Raw genomic sequence first — 22187 nt, forward strand, 5'->3', positions numbered from 1 at the left:
ATGTGACCAAGATATGAAAAGTCAGATTACAAATAAAAGAGAGGAGAAGAAGAAATTACCTCTCAGATCTGTTGATAGGGATAGGGTTCATGACTGTTTAACTATAGAAGTGTAAGAATGGATTATATAAATGAAAAATTTTTTATACTATAGTTTTTGTGAGGTGTACAGGAGACATACAGCAGAAATTTAGGTGACATAAATATAATTAAAAATTAAATCGTTTTTAAAGTCATCTAAAGTATAGTTTAATGAAAATTATCTTTGACTTTTATATCCAATACCAAGTAGAGTAACAATAACTTACATTTAACTAGTCTTTTAATAATTGCAAAGTACTTTAAATACATTATGTCATTGAGGTCTCACAAAACTATTATGTAGGTATTCTGAGTATTATTATGCCTGTTTTATATAAAAAGGAGGAAACCGAGACTGGGAAGAGTTAGGTGATTTATCCATGGTTACATAACTAGTAAGTATTAGATGTGACATTTGAACCCAGGTATTAGAGACTTCAAGTTCAGCACTTAGCAATCACAGCCTTTTTGATGAAAGAACAGATGAAACTTTGAAGTTTTTTTTTTTTTTGGAGGGGGTTTGTCATATACTAGGAGGAAAGCAAAGAGAAATATGATGGAGTTCTCAGAAAATCAATATAGCTAATACTTTATTTTTATATAGCATCCTTTCTTCAGAACTCAACACTTTTACTGTCTGCTATCTTACAAGACTACAAAATATCTCTATGAGGTTTTATGTTATAAATATTATTACTTCCATATTTCAAAAGATCTGTAGTTTTATCAAGGCAGGAATCTCTTCCACTAGCACAGATCTTGCTATTTCTAGGCATTATACATGTTCTTCATGAGTTTCTGTGGATAGAAGAAAAAATTATCCAAGACCAACAAATTCATCTCCTAGTGCTTAATCTTGTGAAGGTCCAAATTAAAGATGGAAATACTAAGAGATTAAATAGTCTTCACAAGGGCAGATTGTTAAAGAATAGTAGATCCAGGACTATGTCCAAAGTTTTATTTAATTCAATTATTTGTTTTTTTCTTAGAAGGATTGTCATGGAATGTGTTTGGGTAAGGATTTGTGAAATTAAGGAAATTGAACTTTTAAGGGATTGTAGGCACCAGTTACATTACAGGAAAACTTTTTGTTTAACAAGCATCTTGAATATTAAGCCCTATGAAGCCTTGTTGGGGTTTCATTTTGGTCAACTTAATGAATGATCATGTGGTAATACATAATGATGTAGCCATGGCAGCCAACTATAATTATATCAGTTGTGATACTATATGAATTGGAAGCTAAAAGTCCATATTATCAATTACTCTATTTTTAAAAAAATTTTCAAGCTACTTTATTTCCAGTTTAGATGCAGAAAATAATTTCTTTCCTTATATGGGACAGGTTTGGAAATGGAAAACTAGGAAAATTTAAAGATGTGTCTTGCTCTTGGTCATAAATGTACTACCAAAATAATATTCTACAATTCCAGGATCACACAGAGGAAGTGAAGCTTTTCTACAAGTGATTCACACCAGTGGGGTTGAATGGCTTCCACCAATCTATTATAAAACAAATTTGAATCAAGGGATCCAACCATCATTGATTTCTTTCCTCTCTAATGGATTCTTTTGTGGAATAAAGAGTTCGTTTATTTGATCACGAACTGAGAATTAAGAAAATAATAAAAAAAGTTTTCCAAAATATTTCCATTTAAGTTTCATCTGGTTATTTCTGTCTCTGCTCATTAATGTTATTGTATGAAGACTGGGGTATATTCTTTTTATTTTGTCTTCCACTTTTCTCATTTATCTCTCAAGTTCAGTCCTTGAAGAATGGAAAAATAAAGGACAGTTTGGTTATGTTCATGAAAGCTATAAAGGCTACAAGTGTGTTGCTCTGGTTTCAATATAATTAGAATACAGCCTGTTTATTTGATCTACAGGTAACCTTGGCTTATTTTGCAATGTCAGACTGAATAATCAACTCTATCCCTTCTTCTCATGAAACATATCATTGGGGCCATAAATCACCATCTTTTTTTTCTTCAGGTTGAGGTTAAAAACATATCACTCTGCTTAAGAAGGGTGACCCCTTTTTGCAGAGTAATGCATTCCCTTGGACTTAGCTGGAATGATGAATAATGATTTGCATCACCCTTGGCTATAATGCATACCTGTGCTCCTCTTGAATATCACAAATATTTGCATTGATGAATTTGTGTGTGGATGTCCTTGGAGGCCTCATGTGCCTACTTTTGTATTGGATTACTAAAACATTTTTAAAAGTTTTAAAGTTGACTTCTTTCTCACTCAAATCCTTATTAAAAAGAAAAGGAAGAACTATATTCTGCTAAAATTCTTTTTTTGACATTCAAATCATGTTTGTACCTTAGGGGAAAGACCAGAGGCTGACATCACTTGCATGAGCCTGAGAAGATTAACCTACTTTACATTATTCTCACTGAACTGCATTCATTTATCATTAATTTTCACTCCTGTGTTTTTAAATATTAGGTAAAATGGCATTTATATTTTTTCTATATTTAGACCAATTATTATAAACTTAGTTTAGTCTGTTCAGTTCTCATTGGACATTCTGTCAAAGTAATGAAGTATAATTCAAGTGATCTCTAGGTTCAAGTATCCCTTGAGTAAGTGTGAAAGGTAACATTCACATTAGTCTTTCAATAGGCATAATGTCCAGTGGTGCTTAATTACTTGGCCATTAGTTCTGTCATTTCTACCTTTGTGACATCTCTAGTACATGTCCCATTTTTTCTCTGACACTGCCACCACACTGCAGATCCTCATCACCTTGTGCCTGGACTATTGCAATTGCCTTTTGGGGTTTTTTCTAATACAATTCTTTCTTCACTCTAGTCCATCCTCAACTCAGTTGTCAAAGTGATCTTTCTTAGACAAAGATCTAAATCTCTGCCCACCCCCATTCAATAAACTCCAGTGACTCCCTATGCCCTCTAGTATCAGATAAAAAATATCCTCTATTTGTCTTTTAAAGTTCTTCATAACCTGGCCCCTTCCTGCCTTTTAGTATTCTTACATATTACTCTCTTCCAGTGACATTAACCTCTTTACTGTTCCTTGAACAAGATACTCCATCTCCTGACTGAATATATTCACTGGCTGTCCCTTATCCCTGGAACACTCTCCTTCCTCATATCTACCTCCTTACTTTCCTGGCTTCTTTGAAGACTCAGCTAAAGTTCCACATTCTATAAGAATCCTTTTCTGATCCTTTTTGGTCTTAATGCCTTCCCTTTGAGATTATCCCTAATTTGTCCTGTGTGTATCTTATTTGTGCACAGTTTCCGTGCTGTCTTCATATTAGACTGTGAGCTCCTTGAGAGAAGAGACTCCCTGAGAGAAGGCCATTTTCATCCTTTCTAGGCTTCCCCTTTCCTTTCATTTATCCTCACTAATCCAGTAGATCAATATGGAATATACCAGTCTTTTGTTTTTTTTTTGGCGTTTAGTACTGGCTTGGACTGGCATAATTTTTATCTTTTCAGAGAAGAGACAGAACATAGAGTGGAAAAAGAAGAGTTGAGAAGGAGGCTAGAGGGAAAGGTGACATGAAAAACAAAAAGAGAAACTTGATCTAGATTGCAACTTTTCATAGAGCCACCTGCTTATTTTCATCTGTGAACGCACACAAAAAAAACTGAGTGCCAGGCATTTTTGTTTTGAAAATGAAACTTAACCAGAACACTTGTTTCATAAGAAGGAAGAAGTTTCATAGGAAATATCTGACCCTAGAAGGGTCTTAAGGTAATTTATACGTCAAGACTTCCTATTTTGATGATTATTTCTTTCTGTTCCCCCTTCCTCTACCATGTTTCTTTTCATATTACTGATACCTTTAGATCCCTGTGGCTCTACTCAACTGAAAACTAAAATGAAAACTCCAATGAAAAATTCAAAAAATAAACCCATGATTCATAAGGATTTCCTAAAATCTTTTCAGGAAACAAAACAAAATGACCCTACACCTGTCTCCTTATGTTAACCCCATAGAATAACACTAGAAGCACTGGAATGTGACAGAGAATGGAAGTGACAGAGAAACAAACTTTTGTTAGAGAGAAAATCATTTTAACAATTAGTTCTATTTAACAGGGACTGTGGAGTTAATGGATTTTCCATTCCTGAAGATGGGCTAGATAGCATCTTGAAAAGAGTGCTGGTGCAAAGATTCAATAAGGAATTGGAGTACATGACTCCCAATCCTAAGATTCTGTTATTCTTCCCCAATCTCTAACAGGTTCAATTTCTTCTGTCTCTGGTTACATCACTCAAAAATCAAAACCAAAACCAAACCAACAGCAATAACAAAACAAAAGGGTTTCTCAAAATTCTTAGATCAGGTTTAAGTTTAAGAAGTTTAAACCATTGGGAATAGGAGGTTACCACGTTGGAGGGGAAAACCAGCCAGGGTGATAAAGGAACAGGTTACAACATCCCTGTTGTTTAGCAGTGGGCCTAGCTGTGAAGGGCTACTGAACTTCCAGCCTGGACAAGAGAGGGAGACCCAGTTTCCCTATGAATATACACATATATAAGTTTAAGCTTGGTAAGTTTAAACCTACATTAAGACTTTTGGGACAGCCTGTATGAACCCAATATTCCTACATGATCAGAGCTAATATTTATCCCATCTTTCTCCATTTAAAAACAACAACAACACAATTACACTAAAATACATACATATATATTTAAATTCGTTGTTCAAGACACTGGTATTGTGTGTGAAAGCAAGTGGGAATGTGCTAATATTCACTGTGAGAATAGGTGAGAGGGAAAGGGGGTGTTAGACAGAGAATCACACCTTTACAGACTGCATCCCACCTGCTTGCAGGTTTATATAACACACACACACACACACACACACACACACACACACACACACACACACACACACAGTTGTATGGCACTGGTATGGCTAGGCCAGTACTGATTTTAGATTAAAAACCAAAAGAAAAAATAATCCATTTTGTTAAATGTTAGATTTTTGAATCTATGCATTAGATGTGAATGAAGAGGAGAATGCTTTTTCTAATGATATTCTGTTGTGATTTAAAGTCTTTTTTTTCATCTCATAGGTATGAAATATACAAGCTTTAACTATTACCTCAACCAGTATTGTTTTACAGTAATGCCACTAATGTCATTCTGTTTCTGTATCATTTTGAATTGTATTCTTTCTCATAGGCATTTACAGATTAGACTTAAAGGAATCTTCAATGTCATTTAGTTCACCTCCCTCATTTTCTTGATGAAGAAACTGAGGCCAAGAGAGGTTAAGGGATTTGCTCAAGGCTATGCACACAGGTAGCAAGTAAATGGCAGGGCTGGGACTTAAAATCAGGTACCTTAAAATGCAGAAGTAAGGCCATTGTACTAAGCTAGAAGTGAGCAGGATGTCTTTGGTAAATCAGAAAGTGTTGCTGGGGAAGTCCCCAGAGAGGCACCAGACCGGGAAAGGACAAAGAGAAGGAGGGAGTGAAGAGAAAAACAAAGAGAGGAGAAGGGAAGAGAGGGGAAAGGAAGAGAAGAGAAGGGAAGAGAGGAGAAGAGAGAGAGAAAAAAAAAGGACAGATGAGAACGTAAGGAGAAAGCTCGACAGATCTTGCCTGAGCAGACAATAATGGAACACGCTGATAACAAGTAAACGGCTCTGAGTATTTTCTCTGATCGTCCCCCATGCCCAGAATGCTTTCCCTCCTCATCTCTGCCTGCTGACTTACTGGCTACTTTCATGTCCCAATTACAGTATCATCTTCTACAAGAAGACTTTTCCAACCTCTTTTAATTCTATTGCCTTCCTTTGTAAATTATTTCCCATTTATCCTGTATATAGCTTGTTTGTACACATTTGTTCACTTGTTTCCCCTGTTAGATTGTAAGCTTCCTGAGAGCAGGGACTGTCTTTTCATTCTTTTTTTTTTTTTTAACCCTAGTGTTTAGCACAGTGACTGGAACATAAATTGTTGTTGTCATGTTTGACACTTCATTAATCCAGGGACTATATTGCCCATGGGATTTTCTTGACAAAGATACTGGAGTGGTTTGCCATTTCCTTCTCTAGTTGTTTGAAGGAAACAGAGGTTAAGTGACTTACCCAGGGTCACATAGCTAGTAAGAGTCTGAGGCCAGATTTGAACTCTGGTCTTGCTGATTCTAGGCCCAGGGCTTTATCCACTGAGCTATCTAGCTGCTCTGTAAGTAGGCACTTAATAAATGTTTATTGACTGACTGGCTGGCTTTCACAGGCAGTCTTGTCTCTATCAAATAATTTGTCTAAGTCCCTCCTGCTACAGAAACATAATGTTGCTGTATCTAGCTCATTATAACAATCTTAAGTATATTATTCCTCAGATAGCTAGGCACATAATCCCTGCTACTTTGAGGCTATGGTTGGCAGATTGCTTGAGAGTTCCATGCTGCAATAGGGCTAAAGCTGATTGTGTGCCTTTGTTACGTCTGGCAGCAGTACATGAGTCACTGGGAACAGGGGGCCACCAGGTAGTATAACGAGGGACAAATTAATCCATGGCAGAAAAGAAGCAAGTTAAAGCTTCTCTGTTGATTAGAAGTGAGCTTAGCTGTGAATAAGTGCTGCACTTCTAGCCTGGGCAAGATATGGACACCCAGTGTTCCTATGTATATACATCTATACACATACACATATGTATTTATATATCTATAACTATAGTTCTCACATACCTAGGCTCAAAATTCACTCTATTCCATAGGGTTTCTGCTTCTAGCTAAACCTGGATCAAGGTACTTATATTGCATACCACCTCTTCAGACCAGTTTAGGGTATCATGAATAAAATATAAAAAGTTTTACATGTTGTAAAGAGGCCACAATCTCATCCATATGTTTTAAAATATGATGATGATGCTGTGAAATAAATGACGTATCTCGAGATTCTTTCTCCATTTCATACCTTACACCTTCTTCCATACCTTGCCTTTACCTTACCATGTAAACACACACACACACACATACACTCTCTGTCTCTCTCTCTCTCTCTCTCTGTCTCTGTCTTTCTCTCTCTCTCTCTCCATACCCCACTGGGTACCAACCTACAAGGTGAGCATGAATCATGCTAATGCTATTGTTTTAAAGGGCAATATGATATGTAGGTGCAATAGTAGGATGACAAAAACTGGGAACTAATTATTCTATAGTCAGCATTAGTCCTTTATTGTTTTCAATATGATGGCTGCATTTTGAAAGAAATGTGACAAAAATAGATTTAAAGATGAACAAATATGATTAAACCCAGAAAAAGGCTTTATGATAAAACATTCAGAGAATCAGAATCTTATAATTGGAAGGGATATTAGATGCCATCCATTTCACTACAAATTCACTAAATTAGCCAGAAAACCCCAATGATTTAATCAGTTGCTTTCAACAAGTATTTTACAGTATTATAGATTTAGAACTGGAATGGACCCTAGTTCAATCCTTCATTTTACATATGAGGAAATTGAAGCTAAGACAGGTTAAGTGACTTGCTCCAAATAGGGAGCAAAGATGACATTTGCACCTAGGTCCTCTAATTTCAGATCTGTATGCCAAGTCAATATTGTTTATATTCAATCTTGTGATCGAGGTGTACTATGCAAAAAGAATTATTTTTAAAAGAACATTGGGTTTGTTTCGGGAGGTAGACTCCTAAATATTTTATAATGTCTCCAGTAAGTTTAAATGGAATTTCTCTTCCTATCTCTTGCTGTTGGGCTTTGTTGGTAATATATAAAAGCGCCAATGATTTATGTGGATTTATTTTATATCCTGCAACTTTGTTTATTATTTCAAATAGTTTTTTACTTGATTCTCTAGGATTCTCTAAGCATATCATCATATAATCTGTAAAGAGTGGTAGCTTTGTTTCTTCTTTGCCTATTCTAATACCTTCAATTTCTTTTTCTTCTCTTATTGCTAAAGCTAACGTTTCCAGTACGATATTGAACAACAGTGGTGATAATGGACATCCTAGCTTCACCCCCGATCTTATTGGAAATGCTTCTAGCTTGTCCCCATTACATATGATGTTTGCTGAAGGTTTTAGGTAGGTGCTATTTTAAAAGGACATTGGCCAGTAGTTTGTAATTTGTCTCTTCACAAATAAGAAAAAAAATAGACTTAACTTGCAGTGAGGTATTATGATTCAGTTTCGGGAGGCTTATTTCAGTATTAACTATTTAGTCTGCCAAAGGAGTTGTGAACTCTCCATGTACAGAGATTTTCAAAAATAAAATAAACAATTCAAGAAATCTTCCACTAACATCCTCCCTGATACTTCATTCTTGGGAGGAGGTAACATTGTACCTCAAGCTGCATAAAATCCTGCCAAACTGGAAAGGCTCTGTTTACAAAATGAGGAAAAGAATATTATTTTAAGCCTAGGCTAGATAACCATAGAGAGGCTCATTACCAGTGCCTTATCCCTTTGGTAATGAATTATTTTGGCCACAGCTGCTCATCAACATTGTAGGAAGGAATGCCCACAGTGATTCAATCATGGATCCTGTGAAGAATTCAGTTATTCAACAAAGGGGGGCTGTTGTCTGAGTGTTGTGTTGCCTAGAAGCAGATGATCCGTTGGAAGACCAGAGTTCAGAAAGTTCTTAAGAGGAGCAGCAAGGTTGAGAAACTATAACTAAATTAAATAACACCATGAATTGTCCAATATTTTTCACTCAGTCACATTGATCTTGCACCTAACCACCATGTAAGGCTAGCAAATTTTTGTAAAGAAAAAGTTGACCACAAACTTATTCTAATTTCTACCTATGGAATTAACAGAAAAAGCTCATTACTGAAAACAATATAGCGACAAAATGAATGAAGCAAGAGAGGATTAAATCACTAACATAGGGAATTAAATATCCTAAGGCACACATGGTAAATTTATAGATTTTATAGTTGATGCAAATTAGGATCACTTAAATTAAGAATGTACACTGGGACTCTCCATATTCCAGGTACTCTACAATTGCATGGAAACATGTCAAGGGAGATGAGAGACAATAAATAACTCATGATCAGCAATTAACTCTCTGTCTATAGTTCACAATATACTATTTGTGTATCCAAGCTTTAAATGAATACTTGACAAAAGAATGGATCTACTAAATGAGGGGGAAAGTTTTATACTGCTTGTTGGAGAGTATGAATTTCTTCATTTGTCATATGGTAAGTGTACAAAGCCAGTATAGTCACATAGTACTACATTGCATGGGAGATAACATACAGGGGAGTATTGAACTAACATGGGAATATTGTAGCATCAGTACTAAACTGTATGGGGCATAAACACTGTGGGAAGATACTCATGAGATTATCACTAATAAAGGGGGGAAATGCAAGTTTAAATTTACTTATGGAAGCATAATTCTTGAAGGATAAGAGAATGTGGTACCAGGAGATCTGTATTATCACTGACATAAAGTAGACTTAAAGGCAGCATATGATAGAGGAGCATGTAATTTAGAAAAGGGCTACCATTTCTATCTATGGTTGGGGTAAAATAATTCTATTTTCCCCTGGCTTTATTTGTTGTCATTCAGTTGTTCAGTCGTGTCCAACTCTTTGCTACCTGATGGACCTTACCGTCCATGGAGTTTTCTTGGCAAAGATACTAGAGCGGTTTGCCATTTCCTTCTCCACCTCATTTTCCAGATGAGGAAACTGAGGCAAACAGATTTAAATGACTTTCTCAAGGTCACACAGCTACTAAGTGTCTGAGGCCAGATTTGAACTCAAGAAGATCAGAATTCTTGGCTCCAGGCCTGGTACTCTATTCACTCTACCACCTAGCTGCCCAAGAAGGGATTTATTCAATAGCTAAATAATAACTAGCATTTATATAGTGCCTTAAGGTTTGCAAAATGCTTTATAAGTTATCTCATTTGGGCCTCACGACAGTCTTGTGAGGTAGGTACGATTATTAACCCTATTTGACAGATGAGGGATCTGAATCTTTGAGGGGCTAATTGAGTTGCTTAGGGTCACACAGCTACTAATTGTTTAAGGCAGAATTTGAACTCAGGTCTTGCTTACTCCAAGTCCAATACCTTATCCATTGCACCATTTGATCTGTACTATTGAAAAGAAAACCCACATCATTGAGGTAACGGATCCATTGAAGTTTTATGGTTACAAATAATGTTTTACACATTTTTTTATTCCTACAACACACTTGTGTAGCAATCAATCTAAGAATTATTAATTCCATTTAATGGGATGAGGAAATCATTGACCTATATCTGCTTAGGGAACTGAAAGGTCTTTGGCACCTTTCTCCTAGAGTTCTTGTGAGAATCAAATGAGATATCATATGTAAAATGTTTTGCAAACTTTAAGGGACTATATAAATGCTAGCTATTACTATTACTCTGAATGAAATTGCAAATCTGAATAAAAAAAAGAGGGAGAGAGACCAGCAAACAAAAGTTCATAGAGATTAAATGACTTTCTCAAGGTCATACAGCTAGTAAATTTCAAAGCCTGAAAAAGACCATGGGTCAGGTGACTTCTTTTTATATTAAACATTTATTAATTTATTTTTACCTTTCAACATTCATTTCCACAAGATTTTGAGTTCCAAAATTTCTCCCTATCTTGTCCCTCCCCCCACCCCAAGATGGTGTGCATTCTGAATACCCCTTCCCCTAATCTGCCCTCCCTTCTATCAACCCTCCCTTCTCCTTCTATTTTCCTGTAGGGCAGGGTAGATTTCTATACCCCATTGCCCGTATATCTTATTTCCCAATTGTATGTGAAAACAATTTTTTAACATTTGTTTTTAAAACTTTGGGTTCAAAATTTTCCCCTTCTTCTCTCCCTACCCACCCTTATTGAGAAAGTAAGCAACTCAATACAGGTTATAAATGTGTAGTCATGCAGAACACTTCCATAGTAGTCATGTTGTGAAAACCTAACTATATTTCCCTTCATCCTATCCCACCCCCATTTATTCTGTTCTCTCTTTTAAACCTGTCCCTCCTCAGAAGTATTTGCTTCTGATTACCCCCTCCCTCCATCTGTTCTCCCTTCTATCATCATCCCCCCTCCTCTGTTATCCCCTTCCCCCCTATTTCCCTGTAGGGTAAGATACATTTCCATACCCAATTGAGTGTGTATGTTATTCCCTCCTTATGCCAAATTCAATGAGAATAAGATTCACTTATTCTCTCTCACCTTTCCCCATTTCTCCTTCACTGTAAAAGCTTTTTCTTGTTTGTTTTATGTGGGATAATTTACCTCATTCTACCTTCCCTTTCTCCTTCTCCCAGTATAATCCTCTCTCACCTTTTAGTTTTTTTTTTTAGATATCACCCCTTCATGTTCAACTCACCCTGTGCCCTCTACCTACCTATCTATCTATCTAGCCATCCATCCATATATTTTCCCCCTTCAACTACCTTAATACTGACAAAGAACTCATGAGTTGCAAATATCTTCTTTCCATGTAGGAATGTAAACAATTCAACTTTAATAAGTCCCTTATGATTTCTCTTTCCTGTTTATCTTTTCATGCTTCTCTTGAGTCTTGTATTTGAAAGTCAAATTTTCTATTCAGTTCTGGTCTTTTCATCAAGAATGCTTGAAAATCCTCTATTTCACTGAATTTCCATTTTTTCCCATGAAGGATTATAATGTTTTGCTGGGTAGGTGATTCTTGGTTGTAATCCTATCTCCTTTGACCTCCAGAATATTATATTTCAAGCCCTCTGGTCCCTTAATGTAGAAGTTGCTAAATCTTGTGTTATCCTGATTGTATTTCCACAATATTTGAATTGTTTCTTTTTGGCTGCTTGTGATATTTTCTCCTTGACCTGGAAACTCTGGAATTTGGCTATAATATTCCTAGGAGTTTTCCTTTGGGGATCTATTTCAGGAGGCGATCAGTGGATTTTTCCATTTCAATTTTACCCTCTTGTTCTAGAACATCAGGGCAGTTTTCCTTGATAATTTCTTGAAAGATGATATCTAGGCTCTTTTTTTGCTCATGGCTTTCAGGTAGTCCAATAATTTTTATTTATTTTTATCTTTTTCCCAAATCAAAAGACATTTAATCATACAGCATAGCAAAAGAAATGACAGAAAAGATTCCACAACCCATAAGCCCAGGAAGTATATTCCCTCACAGGTTACCATACCACCAATGGGTAAGGGGACAAATGCAGGAACAAGCATGATCTGAGAACTTGCATGAAGGGGTAGACATGATGATGAGAGAACACATCTTCAATGCTACCATGATGCTAATATTCCCTAGTGATGTCATCAGATGAGCTGCTCTCTTTAATGAGCTATGGTCTACTGCTCTTTGTTGGCTACTACACATTTTTCACCATGGAGGGAAAGGGCCTCTTGTGTCTTTAGTTTTATTGTAACCAAGATCAAATACCAACTCTTTTGTTTGAAATTTAGCTGTGTAGAATGGGAAGAAATTTGAGGTGAAGAGTCCAAAGAAGAGAGTATTGCAGTAATCCAGATGAGTAGTGATGAGGGCCTGCAGTACATCAAGTGAGTGGAGGAGATGGATCTAAGAGCTATTATGGCGATAGCAATGACAATATTTGGCAGCTGATTAGATGTGTGAGGTGAGAAAAAGTGAAGATGACACTAAGGTTGCAGGCCTGTGTGATTGGGAGAATGATGGTGACCTTGACACTAATGAGGAAGTTCAGAAGAAGGGTGGATTTGAGGGGGAAAATAATGAATGCTGTTTTGGACATATTGAATTTAAGACGTCATTCAGTTTGAAATGTCTGGCAGGTAATTGGTGATATAGGATTAGAACTCAGGAGAAAAACAAGGGCTGGATATATAGATCTGGAAATCAACTGCATCAAGACTGTAATTGAATCTAGGGGAATTAATGAGATCACCAAGGAAGAGACAAGAGGGCCCATCGGGGAGTTCCTTATACCAGTGAAATCACAGTTCCAGGTCCTCTCCCTGGTGCTTGGCACATAGTAAGTGCTTAATAGATGCTTCCTGAATAAATGAATGAATGAATGAATGCTGAAGGAATGTGGTTTTAGCCCTCTTCATAGTTCTTCCCTTAGGGTTTTTGAATGGCAGAACAAGTTCCTTTCTTAATCTTTTTCTAAAACATGGTTTTATCAAATGAGATAATAATTGCCTGGCACATAGGAGGTGCTATATAATGTTAGTTATATTAATTATTATTATATATAACAATATTATTATTGTTAGTTATTTTTATTAGTTATTCATTAGTTAGTTATATTAACTATTATTATATATAACAATATTATTATTGTTGTTATTATCTGAGTTAGGATTTAGAGCTGGAAGGGTCCTTACAGATCAACTAATCCAACTAAAGCAATCCAATCTCCTCATTTTACAAATAAGAAAGCTATAGCCAAAAGAGAGGAGATGACTTACCCAAAGGCATCCAGGTAGCATGGTACCTGACCCATAACAAGCTAGTAATCCTGGCAGAATGAACTATTTCTTTTTTTTTTGTTTTTTTTTGTTTATTTTTGTTTGTTTTTATATGCATTTATTACAATGGTGCTACTCTTGCTGATAACAATTTTAGAACTAAATTTCCCATTTTGGAATTGCAGAACCTCTTTTGAACATCCTTAATTGTGGCAAATCTTTTAGGCATTGATTGGATTTTTGGAAAAAGACCAAAGTCATTCAGAGACAAGAATGAGGAATAAGGTGTGTAATTAAAATGTGTGATATTGTGTTTGGTTTAAAAAATGAGCTGTGATTGCAAAGTAATGTGACTCATTTTTTGTTTCTTTGCCATACAAATGGCTCTAAAGGCAGCTAAACTGGATCAGCTTGACTCTCAAGGTGAAGAGTTTGAAGGCCAACTCCCAATTTGATATATAAGGTCACACCTTTCAGAGTACAATTGTTCTGGAATTGCTTCTTCATTCTGTTGCCTCTACTTCTTCTTAATCTTCATCATGAGAAAAATGTGGTGTGGTTTATTTAAAGGAAAATTATTGATTTATTTCTAGACTCACATATTTTCCAGCACCTAACTGTGGCATAGAATAAGAAACAGTCATATTTCAATGACTGCAGGCTGCTTTTCCAGGCCATCCATACTCAGAGCTTTGCAAAGAGAGACAGCTTAGCCTAAGTGTTCAGAACTGCACAGAGGAAACAACAGAACCTCAGTTTTGAGGTATTGTTTGTCCAAAGGAGACCTCTTCATGTTCCACTTGAGTCTTGTATTTGAAAGTTAAATTTTCTACTCAGCTCTGGTCTTTTCATCAAGAATGCTTGAAAGTCCCCTATTTCACTGAATGACCATTTTTTCCCCCTAAAGGATTAAATTCAGTTTTGCTGGGTAGGTGATTCTTGGTTGTAATCCTATCTCCTTTGCCCTCCGGAATATTATATTCCATGCCCTGTGGTCCCTTAATGTAGAAGCTGCTAAATCTTGTATTATCCTGATTGTGTTTCCACAATACTTGAATTGTTTCTTTCTGGCTGCTTGTAATATTTTCTTCTTGACCTGGGAACTCTGGAATTTGGCTACAATATTCCTAGGAGTTTTCCTTTGGAGATCTCTTTCAGGAGGAGATCGGTGGATTCTTTCAATTTCTATTTTGCCCTCTGGTTCTAAAATATCTGGGCGGTATTCCTGGATTATTTCTTGAAGATGATGTCTAGGATCTTTTTTTGATCATGGCTTTCAGATAGTCCAATAATTTTTAAATTCTCTCTCCTGGATCTGTTTTCCAGGTCAGTTGTTTTTCCAATGAGATATTTCACATTGTTTTCTAATTTTTCATTCTTTTGGATTTGTTTTACAGTGTCTTGATTTCTCATAAAGTCACTAGCTTCCAATTGCTCTATTCTAATTTTTAAGGAAGTACTTTCTTCAGTAATCTTTTGGACTTCCTTTTCCATTTGGCCCATTTTGCTTTTTAGGGCATTCTTCTCCTCATTGGCTTTTTGGACCTCTTTTGTCATTTGGGTTAGTCTATTTTTTAAGGTGTTATTTTCTTCAGTATTTTTTTGGGTCTCCTTTAGCAAGCTGTTGACTTGTTTTTCATGATTTTCTTGCATCATTCTCAGTTTTTCCTCTACTTCTCTTACTTGCTTCTCAAAATCCCTTTTGAGCTCTTCCAAGGCCTGGGACTGATTCATATTTTTCTTGGAGGCTTTGGATGTAGGAGCTTTGACTTTGTTGTCTTCTTCTGGTTGTATGTTTTGATCTTCTTTGTCACCAAAGTAAGATAATAAAGTCTGACGTTTTTTCTGTGGCTTACTCATGATCCCAGCCAATTACTTGAGTTTTAAACTCTTTGTTAAGGTAAGGGTGTGCTTCCAGTGTAAAGAATGTACTGTCCCAAGCTTCGGGGGTTTTGTGCAGTTGTTTTCAGAGATACTTCTAGGGACCGGTAAATTTTCAGTTCTTCCAAGGTGGTATGATCAAGGGGGAGGTGTTTACTCCTTTCCTGGACTGTGCTCTGGTCTATGAGGGACCACAAGCTCTCTTTTCTGCCTTGGAACTGTGAAGAGGATTCCCTCTCCACTGCCACAAGTTCCACCATGCCAGCACTCCTTGCTCCAGGATCATCACCCAGAAATGTGACCCAGGTCCAAGCACAGGCAAAGCAAAAGATTCCTGCCTCAGCATCAGCAAAGAGATCCCTGCAATTTCCCTCTAATCAGCCACTGTATTTCCCCTCTGTCTGTGGGCCAAGAGCTCCCAAGGCATCCACCACCCTGTTGCACTGGGACTATGGCCAGACTGAGCTCCTCTCTCACTGTGACAGACTTTTCCTACTGACCTTCTAAGCTATCTTTGGTGTTTGTGGGTTGAGAAGTCTAGCAATCACCACAGCTTCCCTTGATTCAATCCCCTGAGGACTGCTCCAGTTTCGCTGAGACCTGAACTGCACTCGTCTCCCAGCCTGGTGCAATAGACCTTTCCAATCAACCATCCGGGTTGTCTTGGGCTGGGAATTTGTTTCACTGTGTCTTTTTGTGGGTTCTGCTGCTCTAGAATTTAATTAGAGCCATTTTTACATGTATTTGGAGGAGTTTGGGGGAGAGGTCAAGTAAGTCACTGCTTTTACTCCACCATCTTGGCTCTACCCTCTCAGCTGACAGTTCTTACAGGACACTGCTTAACCTGTGAAAGAATACCCACTCACAGTTGTGGAAAGAGATGGCTTTGAACCAGTGTGGTAGAGATCCAAGACTGTGGGACTTGAAACCGTAGATCTGAGCTCAGACTTTAGCTCACTAGCTATGTGACCATGAGCAAATTATTTTACCTTGCTCTGCCAAAGTTTCCTCATCTATAAAATGGAAATAATTATGATCATGGTCCCTACCATAAAAGGTTGTCATAAATTTTAAAGTATTATATAAATATGAACTATTATTATTATTACTCTTAATAATGAAGATAAACTGGTATATCAATATTAAAAAGATAAGGAAGGCAATATGGAAGGTTTGAGGAGAAGTAATTTCAAGGTTGTACATGTGTCTGTGTGTGTCTGTGTCTGTGATAAGTTTCAAGCATGCATTACTTAATTGAATAGGACAGTTCCAGCAATTAAAAGATTAGTCAGGTGAGTTTGCCTAGAAAGGCAAAATTGGGAGAACCCAATAATTTTCTTTAAGTGTTCAGTAACCTTATTTTTATTATAAATTCTATCTCCTTCCCTGGAATGGAAATGAGGCACTAATCTATAGTTTCCAGGATTCTTTCTGGATTCCTTCTTATGAATGAGGTTCACATTGATAATCTGTCCCTGTGCTTTTTCAGGAGTCATTTTTAAAGTGAATTTGTATATTTTAGTCACTAGCTACCACATTTTTATCTCACCACTTTATAATTCTTGGGGGGGGGTGCCATTCAATCCTAGTAATTTAGCCACATTTATTAGAAAAAAATGCATAATGTTTTCAGGTGGTTGAATTGATCCTTCCTAATAAAATTTGCATGATTTAAGTGCAAGTGAAACGGAAACATATGGATTACATTTTTCTTGAAATACAAATTGGGTTAGGAATGCTTGGGGAAAAGCATAGTAGAAATAATACACAAAAATACAAAAGCCTAAAAAATAATTTGATATATTCAATGAAGATAGAATGAGGCTTAACATGAAAAAAACAGCTGGTTAATATGCAATAAACACATGGTAAATATTATACTGATATATTGACAATATCCATGTTTATTAGTAATATACTGACTACTGTACCAAAACCAGGAAAGGTACTCACATTAAGCTTGTTTAGTAGTTTTTTTTTTACTGTTTGTATAAATACATACTGATAAGTTTCAAGTATGCATTACTTAATAGAATAGGACAGTCCAACAATTAAAGAATAATTTTAATAATAAGTATTCCACCAGGAAGCCCATTTCTCAATTATACTTTGTGCCCTGCGGATGTAATCTATGCACTGTTTTCCCACAGGTCTCTAAGCAATCTCTGAGGGTATAGAGTTTGAGAGGAATTGAGATCAGTCCAGTGCCCCAGTTAAAATACCATCTATATGGTGATGTTCCATTTTTCCTACATACAAAAATGCCATTGAAGACAGTGGGCCACAAGTTTGTAGTTGTTTTTGCCAGACATGGAGTAGCATAATTCTAAGCCATCCATACTCTATAAAGTGGCTATCTTTATAGCATTGAGATTGTTTTTCCCCCTCAGCATGAAACTTGTAAATTCATAGCAAATAAGCTTGATACTTTGATCCCATTAATCAATCTGACAAGGTCATTCCCCTGATCAAAAATCTTCAATGACTGCTTTCGGCCTCTGTGGATTGTTTTTGTATCTCGACACCTATCATGGTATCTTGTACGTAGTAGGTGTTTAATAAATACTGGCTAGGACTGTCCATTGAGCTGAATTGTGTTGGACAAGATAAAATAAAAATTTGTCAGTCTAGCATTTAAAGCCCTCCACAATCTGGCTCCAATCTACATTGTCAGACATTTCTCATTACCCTACTTGACATATACTCGACATTCTAGACAAACAGAATTACTCAGTTCCTAATAGCCAATATTCTATCTCTCATCTCTGTGTCTACCCACACAGGATATCCCCTATGTCTGAAAAACACTCCTCACCTTCACCCCTCAGAATCCCTATCTTCCTTCAAGATGCCACTCAGGGATCATCTCCTCTTATGTTAAGACTTCCTTGATCCTCTCAGTTGTCAGTACTCTCTCCTGATTCCAGTTACTAGAGATTTATTTATTTGCATACATCCTGTACATAGGATAGGCAGCATGGTATAGTAGATAGAGAATTGGTATTGGTGACAGGAAGATCTGAATTCAAATCTTGCCCTGAAAAAATACTGCATATAACAACCTGTGTCTTTTAATGTTAGGGTCATCTCAGCAATTCTCAGATAATAAATTGCAAAGAAGGTGCTGACCTGCACTGATACAGAGAGTTTTCTTGTCAAGCAGATGGCTATAGCAATGACATGTTCAGGCCCTATTTCTATCTGTGTCTGAGTTATATCTTCATATTACAATGTAATCTTGGTAATGGCTCAGCCCCTTCCATTTTTGTCTCTGTTTCTTCAGTGCCTAGTATAATGAGGTGCATCTAACAGGTAGGGAAAAGGAATAAGTATATATATATATATATTTATACATACACACATATATATAGATAGATAGACACAGAGACAGACAGACAGATAGATAGATAGATAGATAGATAGATAGATAGATAGATAGCCTCTATTATGTTCTAAGCACTGTTCTAAGCACTTTACAAATATTATGTCATTTGATAATGGAATGCTTCATAAATGTTCATTGAGTTAAATTCAATTAATATACTCTAGCTATCCAAGTTGACTGATCTAGATTTTAACTAGTTTAAAGCCAGACACAAGAAGTCTTCACAGAATTGTAGAAATGCTATATTCTTACTCTTCACATGCTTCTTTCCAAGGAAAAGCTTACTATCACAAGAAATACTTAAAATCATAATGATTAAAGCCCTTCTAAGAATAGTACAAAAATTTAACATGTGCATGTATTAACATGAAGATACAAATATCTTGTATATATATATACACACATATATACATAACACATACACACATATGTAAATGATACTTATATCATCAAGATATATACATATATATGTATGTATATATAGACACATATATATGTATATATCTTGATGATACAAGTATCATCAGTTATCAGGTAGAAGCCAAGTCATTTTGATAGAAATCAGCTATTTTTTTTTTTAGAAATCAGCTGTTTTGACAGACATCCCACGCAAACAATTATAGGCAATAATGCCATGGTCTGGGAATTGATCCTACCCTTGTATCATCTTTATTTGGAAATACTGGTATCTGACATTTTAAAGAGAATTTTGCAGGCCAATGCCTCTTGATCACTGAGTTATGTATGTTCCCACTTTGCTTTTGTATGAATCTGCTAAGGTGTGGCAAATTGTGGAATTGCCATTTGAACACATTTCAAGACTGGTTCACAATCTCACCAGAATTTTTACTTGGTTGAAGCAGGAAATTGTCTCAGCATCAAGATCTTACTGCTTGTAGCATCTTGTCTGTGTATTGAAATACTTCCCTAGATTCTTAGCCCTCTACTGCTCAGATTTTTCCAAAAAGTCTCTGGTCTTCTACCAATTGGACTGCTTGTCTCCATTCCTCATTCTCTGCCTTTCCCTAACCTTCTGGTTCCTGTGGATTTCTTGGTTCCTGACCATCTGCTCACCTTTGTACATGCTACCTTACCCTTTGTAATATAAGTACTGCTAACTCATATTTGCCTAGTTTTGACCTTTTAGTACCTTACTCTGACCTATAGCACCAGTGTGTTCTCCTGAACTATTGGCCTTATGACAGAAATATATCACTATGTCAGAAGTAGGGGAACCAGGCAGATAGTTCAGTCAATAGACAGGTTTGGTCAGTAGTTGAATGAGACAGACCAGGGATAGCTGTAAGTCAAGGAAAGAGTAGCCAAGCAGTCAAGGAATCACTTGTAATTTGTGCTTCCTTCATTCTTGTCATGTCTCTCTAGCCTTTTTCCTAGTCTCCATGATTCACTAGTATCATTTTTCAAACACCCTGAATCAGTCATTATGAAAAATAGTACAGGAACATGGGAGCAAACTTGCAGCATCATTGAGAAACAAATGTGCTGGACAGATCCAGCTTCAGTGAAATCATAGTTGGGACACTATTCTTAAACCAATGTCAAGAAAATGGCCAAGAGGGGAATCACTCTGGTAACTGGCATGAGTGTATGCCCATTGCAAAACCATCTTCAGGTTTCATTTTAGTCTGTTTGCTGACTGCTGAACCTGGAGGGAAACTTTCAGTTCACCTTAATTAAATTAGATAATGCAATTCATGAGTTCTTTCTGGATCACTGCTTCTCTTACTCTAATGGAAATCAATGAAAAATAAGAGACATATAAAGTAGGAAGTAAAAGGACATGCAGAAGCTCAGGGAAAAAATAGCTCATGATTATTAGAACAGACTACTAACATGTTGGGATTGGTGAACACTGTAAGTTATTACAGTTAAATGTTTTGCTGAATTTAAAATTGTTTCCAGGAAGAAACTTACTGTGCCTTCAAAGGATTTTCAAATAAACTAATAAGTAGTCTGTGTTGCTACTGAGAAATTCAAGTAGGATGTCATTAATGAGCATATTCAATGTGCAGTTCCCTTGGGGGAAATTTGATTCTTGAGTATTGGGTTGTGCCAGTACTTTCTGGTTGATAAGAACAAAACTATGAAACAACAAGGTTCTGATGTAGAGAGCCAGAACCTTTTTCAACTTTTCCCTTTCAGACACCCCTTCCTTCCTCCCTCTCTTTCTACCATCCAACCCTATGCCAAACTGGCTCTTTTTCCTTTGCTCCACTGATAAAGACACAAAAATGTTTCCTAACAAAAGCTTTCTACAAAATATGACTACATCACAGACTATTCCAATGGGGGAAATAGGATATGTTCATAGGTAATATGTGAAAGACTGATTGGGTCTAAAAAACCCAAATTGTAGGCAATAAAGGTTTTTTAAAAATTAAAAATTTAAGATTATTTCATAGCATTGATACTATGGATACTATGAGGTTCCCTTAACATTGCCTTCAGATACTACATCATTAAGATATTTGGAAGCATGGATGGGGCTGATAAATATTCCATAGGCTATTGTTAGTAGACTGACAAAATATTGTTTTTCCACTTATTTTCAAAACAAGAGTATTCTTTAATCACTCTGCTTAAAAGTGACTTTTTGCTTGAGAATAGTCTAGACCTAGACAACCCAATAGGCTTGATTCCAAGGACGATCAGTTCCCAAGAATACTAGCCTATGTGGAGACCACAGAATCAGACGTTAATTACCACAACGCATCTTTCGGTGAAAATAGAAAGGGGTAGCTAGCATTTATATAGCACTTTAAAGTCTGTAAAGCACTTGACAATTATTTCATAGCCACTCTAGGAGGTAGGTGTTATTATTAACACCATTTTACAACTGAAGAAACTAAGGTAGAGAGTGGTTAAGATCATTTCTCCTGGTCACACCGTCGGTGTCTGAAGCCATATCTTAATTAGATGTTTCTTTCCAACTCCAGGGCCAGCGTTCTATCCACTTTACCATCTGAACTGAACTATATTGTCTTGCTCTGCAAACAGATTTAATTTTCTCGGGAAAACAAGTAATTGCAGACAGCTTATATGGTAAAGCAAAACTAAGAGCCAATATAAATATTCAATAGTAATAAACCATAATGGAAGTGACTCTTTTTACATTGTGTAAAGACAAAACAATAAATAGCTGCACATCATCCTTGAAGCTGTAATCTGTTTGCTTATGAGCATTTCAGGGCCCGGATTTATGCTTCAGTGTGATTGCATAGTTTATCAGCTGATGCCAATTGAGTAAAACTCAGCTGACTAACACTGTTTGATGTCTTCCAGTTCAGACATTCCTGTACACTGACTTAATTATAAGGACACCATGTAAGTATTTCCTACTCCAGGAAATTAAGCATTTGTTTTTTGAAGCAAGGTTGATTGGCATGAACACTAATGAATGCTGTATAATTTGT

The sequence above is a fragment of the Vombatus ursinus genome, unplaced genomic scaffold, assembly GCF_900497805.2.
Source record: "Vombatus ursinus unplaced genomic scaffold, bare-nosed wombat genome assembly UNPS02014779.1, whole genome shotgun sequence".
Taxonomy (NCBI): domain Eukaryota; kingdom Metazoa; phylum Chordata; class Mammalia; order Diprotodontia; family Vombatidae; genus Vombatus; species Vombatus ursinus.